The sequence below is a fragment of the Moschus berezovskii genome, chromosome 2 (assembly GCF_049115385.1).
Source record: "Moschus berezovskii isolate FMDL1 chromosome 2, NW_MosBer_1.0, whole genome shotgun sequence".
In the NCBI taxonomy this organism is placed as follows: domain Eukaryota; kingdom Metazoa; phylum Chordata; class Mammalia; order Artiodactyla; family Moschidae; genus Moschus; species Moschus berezovskii.
This window is the reverse complement of record NC_142461.1, coordinates 46,326,960-46,344,273: the sequence shown is the minus strand read 5'-3', so window position 1 is coordinate 46,344,273 and position 17,314 is coordinate 46,326,960. Positions and strand designations below refer to the sequence as shown.

Here is a 17,314-nt window from a genome sequence, read left to right as displayed (position 1 = left end):
ATTTTTATTTTTTTATGGCCTACTAATCTCACCCTGGGGGTTTCCCTGGGGGCTCAGTGGTAAAAAATCCACCTGCCGAATGCAGGAGACACAGGTTTGATCCCTGGGTCGGTAAGATCCCCTAGAGATGGAAATGGCAACCCACTTCAGTATCCTTGCCTGTGAAAACCCACGGACAGAGGAGTCTGGCAGGCTGCAGGCCATGGGGTTGTAAAAAAGTCTGACATAACAAAACGACAAAACAACAACAAATCTTACCCTGAAACCTATTAAAACTGTATTCTTCTGACTGTTGAGAATCTTCTAAAATGGATATTACTCATGGGAGGGAGGGAAACATGGTAAAATAAATATCCCGCAATACCCACTTAGCTCTTTTTTGCACCCACTGCATACCTCTTTGAAATGCATTTGTTGGAAATACTACAATTCCCACAAAACATTCTGATAAATATTATAATTCAACAACTGAATTTCAAATTCCCAGGTACTACAACCACTTACGCCTATTACATCACAGTGTATAACTTATGATATAAATTATTTATATATATTTTATATATATATTTATTCCTTTAATAGTTTGCTACTATTCTTTCATCAAAATGGCTGCTTTTTTAAAAAAGGCATTACAGAAATACAGTTCAAAGTATGTTGACTTATTTCTTATTCTACCGATCAACAATACCCAGTGCTTAAGGTCAAAAAGGGGCCACACAACAGGGAGTACACATGCCAAAATATACTGTTCTGGAGACATATTTCACTTAGAGTATTTTGAAAGTGCTAATAACAGGTATCTTGATTAGGCCTGAAAATATTCTTTTTAAACTTGTGAGTTATAATAGGGATCAGCCACTAAATTGACTATTCGTAACTCAAACATTTAATACATTATCATCATGTTTACTTATTAATACCTGTAGAAAGAGAATTATTTTGTCTGAGCAATAACTATGACATTTGCATTCACAGTATAAAACTTAGGATTACTACACTGTAATGAAATTTAACTAATGCAAACTTGAAAAAAAGTAAATGTTAATGACTATATGACATCTACAGTAATTTTGTATCTGAGTCACTGTCCAAATTCCTTTCAGGGCTTTAGCAAACAATGCACTCCCCTACACTCTGAGAGTTCACCATCATGTACTTCTCAAGGGTTTCTATAACTTGAATTCCCCTGCAGCCTCTTAAGAAGGATCACTCCTCATATCCTAAGGAAAGCATTTCTCCCAGGAGCTCAAGTCAAACAGCAAAATAAAATTGAATAAATAATTGGTCTGGCTCCTTTCTTTAAAAAGCTTTACACAATGGATCTGCACTGGCACATTCTTTTCCTGCTGCAGGAAGAGAAGCTACAAAGTAAAATAAAGAGAGCATATCGGAAGAGAGCCCGATTATAAGTAAAAATTATAAGGTTCTGGTTTCACAAACTATCTTAACCATACACAAGTCTTTAAAAATACAAATCCATGCACCTATCATTCCATTTTATATTTAACACATTTGCATATCTGTTTCAGCTCTCTTTAAAACAGAAGAAAAAATGATACAGAGATCTGAAGGAGTTCTATCCAAACCTTCCTTCTCCAGGGTTACCCACTATTCCTAAAGTTAATATGTCTTATTTCCATGTATATTCTTGTACGTTTATGTACTTTCACTACATACACACATAACAATAAACAGTATATATTGTTTTAAAACTCTACATAGTTGCATAATGCTGTGTCCATCTATCCTTTGGCAATTTGTTTTTTTTACTCAGTATTATGTATTTGAGATGTATCCATGTTGATAAGCAAAGATCGAGTTCACTCATTTTTACCAGGGGATGGTATTTCATTGCATGAATAAACCACAGTTTATCCATTTACCTGCAAAAGTACAGCTCGATTGTTCTACTTGTTGCTATTTTTTAAGAACTGCTATCATCATCTTTGTTAAATGTTTGCTTAGGAAATTGGCCCAAGTTTAGTTAAGAATTCAGCTCAACAAAAATTCAGGTTGTGGAAGAAAATAACCCTAGAATGAAAAACCCACCCATTTCACACTGACCCAATCTTTTTTCCATAGGAGTTGAGAAAGCTACATTTTCTTCAAAACAAAAAACTGTACAATAAAAGAGTAAGTCTGCAAGAGCCTCCCCAAAGTACTCATTACCTTGCTGATTTAAATATTTGTGCTCTATCCACATGGATCAATTAATTCACGTATTTAACCAATTGCTCATCTATCAATTGTGTGATATAGGCAAATATCAGGACAAAATGTGAGGACAGCACTGTTACATCTATTGAGGAATGGGAGGTGGGGATAGGAAAATAAATGCAGTGCTAAAAAGAATCAAGTCCAAGTTGGCTGCTTTAATTTGTGGTTCCCATGCATGTTCTTAAGGACTGATATCCTGTTAAACTTACTGCTTTCATATTACTGATGACTGAATTACCTGGTCATCAATGAAGAGTTAAAAGAAAAAATTGCTAAAAAATAAAACTTAGTCTACCAGAATTATGTATATCCCTAAAACAATCAGAATATGTGGTAGGTTTAATTTCACAAAGTAATTAAAATCCTCGCAGCATTCCCCTGAGTGTCTGAGAAAAGGGCTCAACCTCACGCTTTATTAAAGCAAGCCTTCTATTATACCAGCTCAAAAACCACCACTCGTTACTTCCTTCACAGTTTTTCAACCCACTCCTTACCTAGTCTCATATTAATAAAGAATTACAAAAGGTTTTTACAAGTCAGTCATATTCTTTGGAAATACTTTTAGAATGGACCCAGCAATACCCACGTTCTTCATGAAGAGGCAGAGGATAGTACTCTTTCCATCTAACTATGTGAAAAAAATTAGTATTCAGTGAGGTTCATATCATACCTTTTGCTTCTTTAACAGTCAAAATGTCCAAAGCAAGTCAATGATGACCTAAATTCTGTAAGGCTGAAATCTGGAGAGAAGGGAGTCCAGTTCACATTATACGATTCAATTTTAAAAATAAAGGGCTTACATCAGTTCAGTTCAGTTCAGTCACTCAGTCGTGTCCGACTCTCCGCGACCCCATGAATCACAGCAGGCCAGGCCTCCCTGTCCATCACCAACTCCCGGAGTTCACTCAAACTCATGTCCATCGAGTCGGTGATGCCATCCAGCCATCTCATTCTCTGTCGTCCCCTTCTCCTCCCGCCCCCAACCTTTCCTAGCATCAGAGTCTTTTCCAGTGAGTCAACTCGTCGCATGAGGTGGCCAAAGTATTGCAGTTTCAGCTTTAGCATCAGTCCCTCCAATGAACACCCAGGATTGATCTCCTTTAGAATGGACTGGTTGGATCTCCTTGAAGTCCAAGGGACTCTCAAGAGTCTTCTCCAACATCACAGTTCAAAAGCATCAATTCTTCGGCGATCAGCTTTCTTCACAGTCCAACTCTCACATCCATACATAATGCCACTCAAATTCTCCCCCGGAAATTACTTGCTTGGTACTTTATTTTCTGCATCATTATCTTTTCAAATTTTAATATTGTGAAACAGCTTTTAACATTTCTCCTTATAACTATAAATCTTACATCTGCCCATACTAGTCACAGTTTGCAAACTAAGTAATTAATTTAAACTAGGTATAGATTCCATCAGCATTTTCCCCGTTAAAAGGCTCTAATGGAACACCAAAGTTACTACAGACCAACCTGAAATCATATTTTCTCTAAATATACCCTTGCATCATAAAACTATCTGGAAACTAACCCTTGATATTAAAAACTTTAGCTCTTTTCTAAAAAAAAAAAAAATCAGTTCTCTTTCACATCATTTAGAAAACAGTAAGTCAGTGGGTCGTGGTGTAGTGGAAAAGAAAATGACATAAAATGGCTAATATGTATTGAATATTTACATATTCAAGTTCAGTAAAAAAGAAAAAAAATACAACACATGAACCATTACATGTAAAGTTACTGTTATGAATAAAGTACTTTTATCCCCAGTTTAAAGATAAGGTAATTTAGACAGATGAATAACTTGCCCAAACTCAAAGATGTAAGTTGATGGGGCTCCAGGTACACCCAGGTCTAAAGCCTAGGATCTTCACCATTATGCTTGTATTATTAAGATTAAAATACTGTAATCTATTGCAAAAACAAATTTTTCACTCTTTTAAATTCTTAAAGTATTCACTAACTCAGAGGTCAAGTGGCCACTCCAAATCATCCCTATCTATGATAAACTGAAAAGATACTGGCCCAACAAGTTTGCTGAATTTCTGTACTTGTTCAAAATAAACACACATCACACAATTTTTTTTAAGCCTTTTAAAGAACATTTACAGCCACCAACAAATCCGGAAGGCAATAGACTAAGGATGAGCGTTTGTTGCTGCTGCTATTGTTCAGTCGCCCAGTCGTGTCCAACTCTTTGCGACCCCATGGACTGCAGCACGCCATGCCTCCCTGAACCTCACCATCTCCCGAAATTTGCCCAAGTTCATGTCCATTGCATCGGTGATGCCATGGACAAATGCTGAGCGTGTGTATTCAACAGTTATTTCCTTTTCCATTCTAAACCCAAAAGAGAATACTGTACTTGGATAAGCCACTTCAGCCCGTGTGTTTTTCCTCTTCCCTCACCAACAAAGCCCTAAGCAATACACCACCACTTTAAGCAAACATACACGGAGGACCAATACCAGCGTCAGGACCATTTCCTCACGAAAACCCCCGTGTTATTTTCCTGTCTTCACTTGTCAAAAGAACTTACCACCCTCTGCTGGATCACTTGACACGCCAAAGGACTAACCTAAACTCCTAATTCTTAATATCACAGTCATTTTCTTTTTCCACGACCGCCTTTTCAAGTCAGCGAAACCCCTGCTCCACTGTCCACCGCGAGCTGCTGCATCCAGGGGCAACCCCTCCCGGGACACTCACCAAGGTTCGCGGCCAGGGACCCGAGTTTATCTGGTCGGCGCCAAGAGTGGGCATTCAACAAATCCTCCAGAATGAACGGCTGGAAGGCAGCGTGGGTGGAGGCGGGAAGGGGTGTCGCGAAGAATTTCAGGAAGCTGAGATCTCCGCAGTGGCGCCCCGTCTGAAGAGGGAGGAACCGGGGCGACTGGGAGAACCTGGGGCCGTCGGGTGCTCCCTGACAGGCAGGCGCAGCGGGTCAGACGCTGGCTTGGGAAGACGCGGATCCCCGCAGAGCGCTCCCGGGCCTCTACCAGCGCCTCCGCCTTTCTCTCGGACCCCAGCCGCCCTCACGCTGGAGGCCCCGGCCGGTCAGCCTTCCGAAGCCACGGGCCAGCCCGGGGCCCGCGCTCGCTCACCTGACGCTCCACCAGCGGCACCGCGGTCCGCATCCGGCGCGAGCCCCGCAGCTCGGCGGGCCGTGAGATCAGCTGATTCACGGGGGGCGGGGCTTCTCGGCTGGGGCTGGGCGGCTTGCGAGTCTGAAGGCGGGAGGAGATCACCCCCGAAGTAGGTGGGGTCAGATGCCAACGGCGTCTGGTAGGGATCAAAATTACTCAAGGGGCGGTGGGCCCCGTGGGCAACGTCCACGGGGGTACTTAAGACCAGGCAGAACCACCCCTCCTGAGACACACTTGGGCAGTGACGTAACGTGGCGTCGCCGCAGCCTAACTACCCGAGCGCTTCCATGGTAACAGACGACTGGGAGGGTGGTCGGGAGCCGCAGTCATTTTGTTGCTACCTCAAACTGCTGAAGTCCGAAGGGTAAGCGCTACACTTGAAGGCGAAGAGGCTAAAATGTGAAATGTATTCCGACTGCTTTGATGGACTGTACCTACCCTAACGGTAGCCGCTTGCTCCCGCGAGAATTACGTCATCGCCATGCGGCGCGGGTTGAAGCTACTGTTCATATGTGTTTATACTGTAATTCATTTAGACGCCAAAGGATGGAGTCTGGTCGGAGGGAATGAGTTGGTCTCTCCTATGATTACCGCTGGGCTCTCCAGCGTACACTCTTAGTAAAGCCAGTTTGTTTGCCCAGCACACGTTTTCACGACCGTCTGCTTCTTGCAGTCGCTACCCCACCCCGACTCAACTCGAGCCCCTAAGTCCCCTAGTGAAGATTTTCCGGAGACGCCACTCTTGGCAGAGAGTGGATGCAAACTTTACGGCTAGGCAGTGTGCCATCGCTGGACCTGCAAACCTGTATTCAGACCATCAGCGAGAGATGGGCAGTCAGGGTCTCACCGTCCTGTGCATAAATGGTCTATTGCATTCACCAACATCTTCAACTCAGTGACCTCCTTGATCCTCCATCACCTGCAAAACCGTTAGCCTGTAACAATTCAAGCTTGTACACTTTTGCAGCAGTGCTGCAAAAAACATAACCCTGAGGATTCGTACCACTGGAAACCAAGGGTGTCCAACTTCAGTCAGGACTATCGTGTGGCTGGGCAACCTTGGTGAGCCCCAAACTGTCTTTAATATATTGCTACTCAGAATTTCTCCTGTCCCTATCTCCTGCTATTCCCAATCGTCACACTCCGCTAAGTTCTTACTGAACTCTACCCACCCACCCTTTCTGGTGCAAATTTTAAAAAATAAAAAAAGTTTGCCTTCTACTTTTCTGAGGAAAATGAGACCAGTAAGGATGAATTTCCTTAGCTCCCTACTGCTACCTTTACAAAGACTACCTGCAGCCCCAGCCTTCCTTTCCTTTTCTCTCTTTCTCCTTAGAAGTGTTCTGTCCTCTCAAGGTTAATCCCTCCCAATCCCCTTAAAGGCTTGCTCCATTACTTATCGCTTCCCTTTTGTGTATTTTCAATCTCCCTGTCCCTTGTTACCTTTATTCTTAAGTATATAAGCTTGCTCCAGCATATTCATCTTTTATTTCTTTTTCCCTTTGTCCTCTGTTTTGTTTACTTTCTGACCCCTCAATCTTCATCCCAATCTGCAATCTCTGCTTTTTCAGGTCTAATGAAATCAGTAATTGCCTTCTAATGTTGAAAGCTAAAGATACAGTCTAAGAATGGAACCATTCTATGCGACCATTTGAAAGAAAGAAAATGTTCTATATGTACTGATGTGGAATGATCTGGAAGTCAGGTTAAGAGAAAAAATGCTAGAGGCTGAATCATGTGAATTGTATTCTACTAATTACATACATTAGAAGATAGAGAGAGGATAAATATTCTTGTCTTTGTGTATTCATATTTTAGCTCTGAAAGGATGCATTGAGGTGACTGACACTGGAGAGGAGAATTGGGAACAAAGGTAGGGAAAAAACTCACTTTCACTCTATGCCATTTTGCATTGTTTGAACTTGTAACTTTACAAATGTAGGTTAAATATGTTTTTTAAAACTTATTTTTAAAGCTTTTAAATCTGAAAAAAAAAGGAGTATAATTTTCATTCTTATCTTCCTTTCCCTCTTAACTTCTGGGACACATTCCTTCTGGGCTACTGGTCCTACTCCTTAGACCTTTCCTCTACCTTTTCAGACTCTTTCACTTGTCCCTTAAATACATGGGCTAAATAAATATTTGTTGCACATGTATTATGCACCAGACACTGCTCTGGGCACTAAAGAGACGATGAACAAAACAGATGAGTCCCTCCTCTCATGGAACTTGCACTCTGTGGTGTGGAAGATAGTTTCCAGAGGTAGCAGCCATCATTTCCTCCCTTCGTGTATACAGATGCCACTCTTGACATCAAGAGATGGAGTCTGTTTCCTCTTCCCCTGAATACGGGCTAGGCTTATGTTTTTTCCCCCCAACTAATGTGACAGAAATGAAGATCTGATACTTCTGAATGAAGGCCTTCTAACGAGCTGTATGTTTATTTAGTCCGTGTATTTAAGGGACAAGTGAAAGAGTCTGAAAAGGTTAAGGAAAGGTCTAAGAAGTAGGAGGAAAGCCCAGAAGGAATGTATCCCAGAAGTTAAGAAAAGAGGGAAACGAAAATAAGAGTGAAAATTATCCTCCTAAAAATAAGTTTAAAAAAGCATATTTAGTCTACATTTGTAAAGTTACAAGTTCAAACAATGCGATGTGGCATAAAGAGAAAATTGAATATTTTCCCTACCTTTGTTCCCAATTCTTCTCCCCAGTGTCAGTCACTTTAATGCAGCTGAGTGAGTGACACCAGCCAGTGTGAAGGGGAGCATACACAACAGCCCAGTTAAGCCCTGCCTGAGTTTCTGACCCAAGTTTCCAAGAAATAGTAACTTATTGCTTCAAGCTGGTAAGTCTGGGATGGTTGATTATACCACAATAACTGAAACATATGGGAAGAGTGAGAGATAATAAATAAATACAGCAGTGACTGGGGCTACAAGAGGCAAAATAATGGAGTAGCTAAAAGCACAGGCTGGAGCCAAACAGCCTGGGTTCAAATCTCAGCTCTTTGGACCTCTATTTCTTCATCCATAAAACAAGGATAGTGGGACTTCGATGGCGGTCCAGTGGTTAAGAATCTGCCTTGCAATGCAAGGGACACAGGTTCAATCCCTGATCCAGGAAGATCTCATGTGCCCTGGAGCAACTAAACCTGTGGGCCACAGCTACTGAGCCTGTGCTCTAGAACCCGAGAGCTGCAACTACTGAGCCCTTGCGCCGCAACTACTGAGCCCTTGCGCCTCAAAGAGAGAGCCCGTGCATGCGTGCGCGGCCAGTCATGTCCAGCTCTTTGCGACCCCATGGACTGTGGCTCCTCTAGTTCATGGGATTATCCTAGCAATAAAACCGGAGTGGGTTGCCATTTCCCCCTTCAGGGGATCTTTCCGACCCAGGATTCGAACCTGCATCTCCTGTGTCTCTTGCATTGGGAAGCAGATTGTTTACCACTGAGCCACCTGGGAAGATGTAGGGAGCTCAAGATCTCACATGACTTGCAATGAAGATACTGCATGCTGCAAACCCAACACAGCCAAGTAAATAAATATTTTTAAAAAACTGAAATAGTAATGTCACTTTTACAGGGTGATAGGATTAAATATAAGTTACTTAGTACCTGGCATATAAATGTTGTTATTTTGAACAATAAAGAAAAGTAAGGGAATAGATAGGAAAGAGTGCAATTTTATGTAAGGTGGGCAGGACAAACCTCTTTTTCTGTTAATAAGAAGATATCTGAACAGAGATCTATAAGTAAGTGAAGGCACAAACCATGTGAGTATCTGACACTCCAGGCAAACCAAACGAGTAACCTCTAAGGCTAGGAGGGCAATGTGGCTAGAGCTGAATTAGAGACTGAAAAGTGGCTGAATGAGGCCAGAGTTGAATGACAAGAGGCTGAAAGGTAGGAGATAAGCTACTTTCTGGTGGCTCAGCTATAAAGAATCCTCCTGCCAATGCAAGAGATGCGGGTTTGATCCCGGGGTCGAGAAGATCCCCTGGAGAAAGCAATGGCCACCCACTCCAGTATTTTGCCTGGAAAGTCCCATGGACAGAGGAGTCTGGCGAGCTAGAGTCCACGGGGTCTGAAAAGAGTCAGACACAACTTAGCGACTAAACAACAAAAAGATGAGACTATGCAAGAATTTGGGCTCATAGAATTTTCTGAAAATATCTAACTGTGTGAAATCCTGTTCTGCCCATTTTTCCCAGAGCACAGAGTGCCTCATTCCTGATCTCCCTGGACTCCCTTTCAGGGTAGCTCGATAAGATCAGGTAAATAGTGATCTGAAAGTAGAGGCCGATCCTCTGGCCTGGGGAAAGGATGGAAAAGACTTCAGGTTTATCTGAATGATAAGAGCAACCACTGTGGCTTTGAGCAGAGGGTGCTGTAATCTGGCTTCTATTTTAAAGGAATGACTTTTGCTCTGTGACCACAGTGATCATAGTATAGTAGTTTAAGAGCAGAAGCAGGAAGAGGAGTAAGAGGCTATTGCACCACATAGCCAGTATCCACTCAGCACTGGTTGCAAGACCCCTCTGGGTAGCAAAATCTGCAGATACTCAAGTCCCTTATAGAAAATGATGTATTATTTACATATAATCTATGCAAATCCTCCCATATACTTTAAATCATCTCTAGATTACTTATTGTAACTCATACAATGTAAATGTTATGTAAATAGTTTCCTGGCACAACAAATTCAAGTTTTTCTTATTGGGACTTTCTGGATTTTTTTTCCAAATATTTTCATCCTATGGTTGGTTGAATCCATGGATGCAGAACCCACAGACACAGGAGGATCAAGGCAAACAGTTACGATATCTTGGCTAGATTGGAGGAGAAGGTGAAAAGAAGTTGGATTCCTGATGTATTTTGAAAGTGGAGTCATGAGTATTTGCTCATGGATTAGACATGAGCTTTGAGATAAAAAGAGGAATTAAGGTCTGATTTGGGCTTCCCTGGTGGCTCAGAGGTTAAAGCGCCTGCCTGAAATGTGGGAGACCTGGGTTCGATCCCTGGGTTGGGAAGATTCCCCTGGAGAAGGAAATGGCAACCCACTCCAGTATTCTTGCCTGGAGAATCCCATGGAGGGAGGAGCCTGGTAGGCTACAGTCCATGGGGTCGCAAAGAGTCAGTACACGACTGAACGAGTTCACTTTCACTTCACTTGGGCTTCCCTCATATCTCAGTTGGTAAAGAATCTTCCTGCAATGAAGGAGACCCAGGTTCAATTCCTGTGTTGGGAAGATCCCCTGGAGAAGGAAATGGCAACCCACTCCAATATTCTTGCCTGGAGAATCCCATGGACAGAGGAGCCTGAGAGGCTCCAGACCATGGTGTCTTGGGCATCGGACACAATTTAGTGACTAAACCACCACCAAGGTCTGAGTTATTGGTAAAAGTGCACTGTTGTTTACTGAGATGGGAAAGACTGGAGAAAAGAGTATGTCTGGGAATATAGGGAGGAAGTACCAAGTATTCTTTTTTTTCCTTTTTTACAGATTATATGGCTTATAAGCATCTGAATTGAAATGCCAGGTAGACAATTGCAGACACAAGTCTTGTATTGGGGAGAAAGATTACGGCTGGAGATAAAATTTAGGAAGCTGTCCATGGAAAAGATAAGCAGCCTTAAGTCCAAACTCTATCTAGAGATTAAGAAGATGGGGAGAATCTAGGCCAGAATCCTGCAAGTTTCTTTGAGAGGAGAAATAGAAAGAAGGCAAAAATATCTAGCACGGAGGGACTGTTGTCATTGTCGTTGTTCAGTTGCTCAGTCATTTCTGACTGTTTGCAACCCCATGGACTGCAGCACACCAGGCTCTTCTATCCCCCACTATCTCCCAAAGTTTGCTCAAACACATGTCCATCGAGTTGGTGATGCCATCCAACCATCTCACCCTCTGTCATCCCCTTCTCCTCCCACCTTCAATCTTTCCCAGAATCAGGATCTTTTCCAGTGTGTCAGCACTTCGCATCAGGTGGCCAAAGTATTGGAGATTCAGCTTCAGCAACAGTCCTTCCAATGAATATTCAGGACTGATTTCCTTTAGGATGGACTGGTTTGAACTCCTTGCTGTCCAAGAGACTCTCAAGAGTCTTCTCCAACACTACAGTTTGAAAGCATCAACTCTTCTGCACTTAGCCTTCTTTATGACCCAACTTTCACATCCATACATGACTACTGGAGAAACCCAGCTTTGACTGTATGGACCTTTGTCAGCAAAGTGATGTCTCTGTTTTTAATATGCTGTCTAAGTTTGGCATGGGGCTTCCCAGGTGGCTCTGCAGTAAAGAATCCACCTGTGAAGCAGAAGACGCAGGAGGCCCCGGGTTCCATCTGTGGGTTGGGAAGGAGGGCATGGCAATCCACTCCAGCATTCTTGCCTAGAGAATCCCATGGACAGAAAAGTCTGGCACGCTACAGTCCATAGGGTCACAAAGAGTGGGACATGACTGAAGCAACTGAGCACACACATACTAGGTTCGTCATACCTTTATTTGTATCTATCATAGGTTTTTGTGGGGTTTTGGAAGATAAAATACACATATAAAGCACTGTGCAAATTGTACATTCTAAAATATATTTTATTGCAATAGTATTTAGATTAGTCCAAATATCATTACCTTCCAGTGGGCATATCTCCCACTTCATGAACACACACATTCACACACTCATCCATTGATTGGCTCAGGGCAGGTAAACCACTGCCTTCAATCCTTTTGCCCTTTGAGCCCAGAAGGGGCTTATCTTGTATGACTTTTGTTGATGGAAAACTGAATCAATAACCAATCAAGAAAGAAATAGAAAATTTTGATGCTGGGAGGGATTGGGGGCGGGAGGAGAAAGGGACGACAGAGAATGAGATGGCTGGATGGCATCACTGACTCTGTGGACATGAGTTTGAGTGAACCCCGGGAGTTGGTGATGGACAGGGAGGCCTGGCGTGCTGTGATTCATGGGGTCGCAAAGAGTCGGACATGACTGAGTGACTGAACTGAACTGAGGATTATAACCTGGGAGAGAGTCTTTGAGAAAGCTCTGAAGAGTGTTCCACCCATTCAGGTTGAGACAAAGGATTATATTATATACATCAGGTTTTGCTGACAGTTTGCACAATCCAGATCTACATGTGCAAAGTGAGTAGTGGGTCACAGATTGTCACGGCCCCTTGCAATACTTAGAAGGAAGATTATTTCCTAAGGAGTTGTGACCATTAAGAGTCTGTGAGATTCAGAAGAAACGGTATCTCCTAATGAGCAACTGAACTGAAGGAGGTCTGGCTAATGCAGAAGCACAATACATACTAAAGGGGATAGAGGAGGGCCAAATGAGCAAAGAAAAATTTTATATTTTAGTTTTTCTCATCTTGCCATCAAATAGGAATTTTATTCTGTCACTTTTAAAGAGAGGAAAGTAGTAGAATCATGCCTCAATTCTTTGCAGTGGTCAGTCAGAGGACAGGAACAAGAGCCCATGTCAGTCAGGTTAGCTGGCAAAAGAGGCAACCCCTTATGTCGCTTTCAATGAACTTCAACAAATTGTTAAATTGCTAGGTCTCAAGAAACAATATTGCTGAACAATTATTAAGTTTAAGGCACTGTAGCTAGTCTCTGCTGCTGCTGCGAAGTCACTTCAGTCGTGTCCGACTCTATGCAACCCCATAGACGGCAGCCCACCAGGCTCCCCGTCCCTGGGAATTAAAAAATAAGAAACATATTGTCTGGGACCTTAAAATCTAACAAGAGAGACATACGGGCTTGCAAATTAGTGTAACACATGCCATGCTAAAAGAACTTATATTTATAAGTAGATTCAACTCAGGTTTTGCATTACAGTACTAAATCTGTGATGATATCTAGAAAGATGTGATTGGATGTGTTTTCTTTTTTTCCTTATAGGATCAGTTTCTTTCCAATAGGATATCTGGGTTTGCTGTCATATCGACTATTTGTTTTTTTAATGCTTGGGTTTTGGGTATCTGTTCTTCACCTTAATGTCACATTCCCTTCCAGCTACTACCCAGTTTTCTGTTCCACTTCACAACAAAACTTCTTGAAGGAGATGTCCCTGCTATCATATCTCCTATTCTTTCTTTAACTTACCCTTGATAAAACCTCTGTCTATTGTTCCACTGAACCTACTCCTGTCAATGTCTATTGAAAGAAAAATGTACAACGTAAAAGTTGTGAGTTAAGTTTTATTCAGGAACCTTTCTGAGGACAACAACCTGGAAGCCAGCCTCTCAGACAGCTCTGAGGAACAGCTCTGAAGAGGTAAGGGAGGAGCCAGAATATACATATATTAACTTTTTTATTTTTTTTGCTAGGAAAAACATGGAGTCAGGCATTGAAAGACTACTGCTAAACACAAAGAACAGATATCTGAAGTTAGTGCTTTTCTATTTGTATAGTCATGTATGGGTGTGAGAGTTGGACTGTAAAGAAAGCTGAGCGCCAAAGAATTGATGCTTTCGAACCGTGGTGTTGGGGAAGACTCTTGAGAGTCCCTTGGACTGCAAGGATATCAAACCAGTCAATTCTAAAGGAAATCAACCCTGAATATTCATTAGAAGGAATGATGCTGAAGCGCCTTCTGATGCAAAAAGCCAACTCATTGGAAAAGACTCTGATGCTGGGAAAGATTGAGGACAGGAGGAGAAGGGGGAGACAGAGAATGAGATTGTTCGATGGCATCACCAACTCAATGGACATGAGTTTGCACAAACTCAGGAAGATGGTAAAGGACAGGGAAGCCTGGCGTGCTATAGTCCATGGGGTTGCAAGGAGTCGGATATGATACACATGAAGGAATTGAAGCCCACTGACTTGTCCAAGTGAACCCAACTACTCTAAGTGGCAGAGGGACTCAGACCGGTATCTCCTAATCTAGATCTCTGAACTCCAAGTTCTTTTTTTTGACCTCTACTTCAACTCTTACTGGTGAAGCTGCTCAGTCATGTCCGACTCTTTGCCACCCCACGGACTGTACCCTACCAGGCTTCTCCGTCCATGGGATTCTCCAGGCAAGGATACTGGAGTGGGTTGCCATTTCCTTCTCCAGAGGATCGTCCTGACCCAGGGATCAGACCCAGGTCTCCTGCATTGTAGGCAGACGCTTTACCATCTGAGCCACCAGGGAAGTGGTAACCCACTCCAGTATCCTTGCCTGGAGAATCCCATGGACGGAGAAGCCTGGTAGGCTACAGTCCACGGGGTTGCAAAGAGTCGAACACTACTGAGTGACTTCACTTTCACTTTCAACTCTTACTGGACCAATATGTTGAATACAGAGTTCTGAACTAAGATTAAAAAGTCAGGTTCAAAAAGAGGATGATAGAGGATGACAGAGAAGAAGTAACAGAGTCAGTGAAGGCCACTATTAGAAACTGAGAATAACACTCATGGAAGGGCAGACTTCAGGGACTTGTCTCAGAGTGGGATCAACATGAACATAACATAAACCCTGATTTTAGGCTCCCATCCCCTATATGTATGTGAATACGGGTGGCTGTGGTGGTACATTCACACACATTTGTACATGTTATTACTTAATATAACTGCCGTTTAATAGGACTCCGAAAGTTCACACCCTCGAGAATATACTTTTTAACTTGTTAGGAAAATATTAAAAATAGTGACTAGAATGTACAGACAATGAGTGATTCAGGAACTCATCCTTGGAAGAGATGGGAGTCGGGTGGGGAGAATCAAGGAAGCAAGGGAAGGTTTAGAGAGAGAAGATAGAACCTCAGCCATGATTTGGAGGATGGGCATGTACAGGGGAAGGAAGGATGTGTCAGATGGGAGACACATGAAAGAAGGTCTGTTGCACAGTGAAGCTACAGGTGTGGCTACAGTAGGGGATGACTGGGAAATAGTGGTGGGTGGAACAGGAAATGAGTCAGGTTGTCTGAAGCCAAACTGAAGAATTTAGACTTGATTTCATACGTAACTAAGGGTCTATGGCGTCCCTGGTAGCTCAGACGGTAAAGTGTCTGCCTGCAATGCCGGAGACCTGGGTTCAATCCCTGGGTTGGGAAGATCCCCTGGAGAAGGAAATGGCAACCCACTCTAGTACTCTTGCCTGGAAAATTCCATGGACGGAGGAGCCTGGTAGGCTACAGTCCATGAGATCGCACACTACTGAGCAGCTTCACTTTGCACTTTTGTACAAAGGGTCTATGAGGAATTTTAAAAGTATACCACAGAAACATCTACTGAACTTTCAAAGAAAAGTTTTAGTCTGTGTTTCTTATTTTCAGTTCAGTTCAGTTCAGTCGCTCAGTCGTGTCCGACTCTTTGCGACCTCATGAATCACAGCACGCCAGGCCTCCCTGTCCATCACCAACTCCCGGAGTTCACTCAAACTCATGTCCACAGAGTCGGTGATGCCATCCAGCCATCTCATTCTCTGTCGTCCCCTTCTCCTCCTGCCCCCAATCCCTCCTAGCATCAGACTCTTTTCCAGTGAGTCAACTCGTCGCATGAGGTGGCCAAAGTATTGGAGTTGCCGCTTTAGCATCAGTCCTTCCAATGAACACCCAGGATCAATCTCCTTTAGAATGGACTGGTTGGCTCTCCTTGCAGTCCAAGGAACTCTCAAGAGTCTTCTTCAGCACCACAGTTCAAAAGCATCAATTCTTCGGCAATCAGCTTTCTTCACAGTCCAACTCTCACATGACCACAGGAAAAACCATAGCCTTGACTAGACGGACCTTGGTTGGCAAAGTAATGTCTCTGCGTTTTAATATGCTATCTAGGTTGGTCATAACTTTCCTTCCAAAGAGTAAGCGTCTTTTAAAATAGAGGGTGTGTGTGTGTGTGTGTGTGTTATACCTTTTATTCTTACTGAATTAGATTACATTTCTCTTCCAGGTCTTCCCAGATGGTGCTAGTGGTAAAGAACCCACCTGCCAATGCAGGAGACATAGGAGACGTGAGTTCGATCCTTGGGTCAGGAAGATCCTCCAGATTAGGGCATGGCAACCTACTCCAGTATCCTTGCCTGGAAAATCTGTGGACAGAGGAACCTGGTGGGCTGCAGACCATAGGGTCTCAAAGAGTCGGACATGACTGAAGCACCTTAGCATGCACACATTCTCTCCCAAGTTCCACAGCGTAGTTTAAAACAACTTGTGTTTAGCTGCTCAGTCGTATTCAACTCTTTGACCCAATGGTCTGTAGCCTGCCAGACTCTTCTGTCCATGGGGATTCTCCAGGCAAGAATACTGGAGTGGGTTGCCATGCCCTCCTCCGGGGGATCTTCTCCACCCAGGGATCGAACCCACATCTCTCACACTACAGGTGGATTCTTTACTGTCTGATCCACCAGGGAAGCCCTAAAACAACTGAGACCTTTGTTTTTTGAAATGCATCCTGAGATTCTAAGTGGCTGAGATTTTAAAGGGGCACCCAACTCTCTTTGACATCTGGGAGCATTTTACTCTATGGCCAAAACTCATGTAGGAAGATAATGACTGAAATGAAGAGCAAAGTCCTGCTGATGACATATTGTAATTTGGGGGAATGGTTTAAAAAGAAATGCTTTTACTCATCTCATACCAAAAATAATCAGTGAGTTAAATGACTAACCAGTAGATGTAGGTAAGCAGATGCTAAGTTGTTATTTTTAAAATCGAAACACATAGCTGTATGAGACTTATTGAGACATATATTGATAAATCCTGTATTATGACGTAGAAATAACCATTAGAACAAGCATAATAAAAAGGAGCTTCCCAGGTGGCACTAGTGGTAAAGAACCCACCTGTACCTAAGAGACAAAAGTTCAATCTCTGAGTTGGGAAGATCTTCTGAAATAGGAAATGGCAATCCACTCCAGTATTCTTGTCCAGAGAATCCCATGGACAGAGGAGCCTGAAAGGGTATAGCCCTTAGAGTCAAAAAGAGTTAGATAGAACTGAAGTGACTTAGCATACACAGCACAC

General features: G+C 42.9%; 1 protein-coding gene across 2 annotated transcripts in view; it reads right to left on the bottom strand.

Annotated features, from left to right (window-relative positions):
* ALS2 (alsin Rho guanine nucleotide exchange factor ALS2) overlaps positions 1-5,381 on the bottom strand; it is a 60,362-nt gene extending 54,981 nt beyond the window's left edge. Inside the window, exon 1 of one of the 2 annotated variants that reach the window (XM_055397663.2) lies at positions 4,926-5,381. The gene's annotated coding sequence lies outside the window, so the exon portion shown is untranslated. The remainder of the gene's footprint in view (positions 1-4,925) is intronic. The other variant, XM_055397662.2, reaches the window with a different exon arrangement.
* Positions 5,382-17,314: the final 11,933 nt, after the last annotated feature.